Genomic DNA, 3,212 nt, shown 5'->3' with positions numbered 1-3,212 from the left:
TGTGATTCTAGTGATTCGGAAGCTTCTTCAAAACCAGAATCAGAGATGACAGCACCTCTACCTCGTAAGCTCAGCAATTATTCGCAACCGTCCCTTACGGATTTTCCACATCTTACCCCTACTTCAGCTCTCGACGGAGTGCAATTTGAGATCAAACCCCAGTGTATCACAATGATCGAAAGAAAGCAATTTAGTGGAGCTAAGGGTGAAGACCCTAATCTTCAAATTGTAGATTTCTGTCAGTATTGCAATACCATTAGGCAAGCTGGGGTCACGCAAGACCAAATCAGGGAGATTCTTTTTCCTTTTTCTTTATGTGGTAAAGCTAAATTGTGGTATAATGGATTAAATAGAACTACACTTGGTATTACTGACTGGGAAACTCTTACTTTGAATTTCTATAATAAATATTACCTTGTAGAAATGATAGCTTTAGTGAGGAGTGCAATTCAAAACTTTACCCAAGAGCCAGATGAAACTCTATATGAGGCTTGGGAAAGATTTAAGGATCTGCAGAGAGAGTGCCCCCATCATAATTTAGCACAGTGGCATTTAATCCAAGCCTTTTACAATGGGATTGGAAATTCATCCAGAACAATTTCAGATTCTACTGCTAATGGTAGATTTATGAATCTAAACTTAGATGATGCAGGTCAGGTTATCGAAGAGATGGCAATTCACAATTCCCAATACGGGAATCCTTGAGGCTTTGCAAACAAAGGCAAACATAGTGTCGATTCTGCATCCTTTTTGCAAGCTCAATTAACTTCAATTAGCCAGAAATTAGATAATCTTAGTACTGCTATTCCGAATTCTATAGCTAATGTTTCTGCTGTTAATAATTCTAATGAAATTCTTTGTGAAAATTGTGGAATTGTAGGACATTGTGAGCAAGATTGTAGGAATTCCATGGAGCAAGTTAATGCCTTCCAAACCTATAGGCAAAATAACCCATACTCCAACACTTATAATTCTGGCCTCCGGAACCATCCATATCTTTCCTACCGGAGTACCAATGTGCAAAATCCTCCACCTCCACAAAAACCACAACAACAACCACCACCACAGCAAAAATATTACCATCCTAACTCTGGACAGAAAACCCAATCACAAACCCCTCCATCTTCTGACCCTGCTTTGTTAGAAATTAGAGTGATGCTATCAAATATGCAAAAGCATATGGAGAGTAGGGATGCCTAAATTGATTCTATCCTAGCTCATAATAAAATTATGGATAATCAAATTGCGCAGATTTTATCTACCATACAAACCCGTCAACAGGGAGTCCTACCATCGCAACCAATCCACCCTACGGATCATGCTAATGCATTTACTCTAAGGAGTGGTTCACACTATGATGGGCCTCCTATGCCCAAAGATGATGAACCTGTTACAACATAAATTGCTAATCCTGATTCCCTTATACCAAATGCTAATGTTACTAACCCTGTAGGGCTACAAGAGAAAACTAATTCTCCTAATGTTTCTTCCCAAGGTAAATCTCAGGACAAGGGTGGAGATGTGCAAGGCCCAGTCATCAAACTTCCATTCCCAAATAGACATTTGAATAGTAAGTTTGATAAGAAATTTGGTAAGTTTTTGGAGGTTATGAAAAATTTGCAGGTAACAGTTCCTTTCACTGATTTAATCACTCAGGTTCCTGCATATGCTAAATTTATGAAAGATATTTTGACTAGGAAAAGGGCCTTTGATGAGGTAGAAACTATAGCTTTTACAGAGGAATGTAGTGCTTTATTGCAAAATAAATCCCCTCCTAAATTAAAGGATCCTGGTAGTTTTTCTATCCCTTGTCATATTGGTAATGTCTTCATTGATAAAGCATTATGTGATTTGGGTGCTAGTGTTAGTGTATGCCATCGCCTGTGTGTTCTAAACTTAATATGGGTGATTTAAAAGTTACTGACATTACTTTACAGATAGAAGACCGTTCTGTTAAATACCCCTTAGGTATTCTAGAGGATGTCCCTGTTAGAGTTGGTAAATTTTTTACCCCTGTAAATTTTGTTGTTTTAGACATGGCTGAGGATACACAAATTCCCATTATCTTAGGTAGGCCTTTTCTCCACACCGCAGGAGGCATAATTGATGTGAAAAATGGAAAACTAACCCTTTCTGTTGGAGATGATAATATCACTTTTAATTTAGGGAAGGTTTTGAAAGGATCTATGCTAGAGGAAAATTGTTGTTTAATTGATGTGATTGATATAATGGATGATATTTGTGAAGAAAGCTTACCACAGGTTCTTGCAAGGGATCCCTTGGAGGAAGTTCTTTGTGGTGAGTTGACTACAGGTGACGCAAGTATTTGGAGCTGAGAGGTGGATGCCATAGAAAAAGCTCTTACTATTGAAGAACTAGATCCTATAGAGAGCAAGAAAGTAGTAAAATTAGTTCAGGAATCAAAACCTGCAGAGGTCAAGAAACCTGAACTAAAACCTCTCCCTTCTCATTTAAAATATGTTTTTCTTGATGAGCGGGAACTATACCCTGTGATCATTAGTACTGCACTTGATGACCCACAAACTTCCCAACTTCTAGAGGTTCTTCGAACCCACAAAAGGGCCATAGGGTACAGTATTGATGATCTCAAGGGTATTAGCCCTGATTAATACACAAGATACACTTAGAGGACAATTATAAGCCATGCATTCAATCCCAGAGGAGGTTGAACCCAATATGCAAGAAGTAGTCAAGAAAGAGGTTATGAAATTACTTGATGCATGTATTATCTATCCTATTTTTGACTCAAGGTGGGTAATTCATGTTCAAATGGTTCCAAAACAAGGTGGGATGACTGTGATAAAAAATAATAAAAATGAATTGATTCCCACTAGAACTGTTACAGGGTGGCGTATGTGCATTGATTATCGTAGATTAAATATCGCCACTAAGAAAGATCACTTCCCTCTCCCTTTTATTGATCAAATGCTTGAGAGGTTAGCTAATCATAAGTTCTTTTGTTTTTTGGATGGTTATTCGAGATTTTTCCAAGTTCCAATTCACCCTGAAGATCAGGAGAAAACTACATTTACATGACCTTATGATACTTTTGCATATCGTAGAATTCCCTTTGGTTTGTGTAATGCACCTGCTACCTTTCAACGTTGCATGATGAATATCTTTTCTAATTTCATAGTGTCTATCATGGAAGTTTTTATGGATGATTTTAGTGTGTATGGTTCTTCATTTGA

The 3,212-nt window shown here is 37.7% G+C and overlaps 1 non-coding gene across 1 annotated transcript; it reads right to left on the bottom strand.

The window, feature by feature from the left end:
- Nucleotides 1-428: 428 nt before the first annotated feature.
- On the bottom strand, nt 429-539 carry LOC145565900 (small nucleolar RNA R71). Its single transcript, XR_014095257.1, has one exon. It is a non-coding gene; the product is annotated as a small nucleolar RNA R71 (small nucleolar RNA).
- Between the last annotated feature and the right edge of the window lie 2,673 nt (nt 540-3,212).

This window comes from Chenopodium album, chromosome 10 (assembly GCF_948465745.1).
Source record: "Chenopodium album chromosome 10, dcCheAlbu1.1, whole genome shotgun sequence".
Taxonomy (NCBI): Eukaryota; Viridiplantae; Streptophyta; class Magnoliopsida; order Caryophyllales; family Amaranthaceae; genus Chenopodium; species Chenopodium album.
The sequence above is the reverse complement of the archived record's forward strand: the minus strand, read 5'-3'. Positions and strand labels throughout refer to the sequence as shown.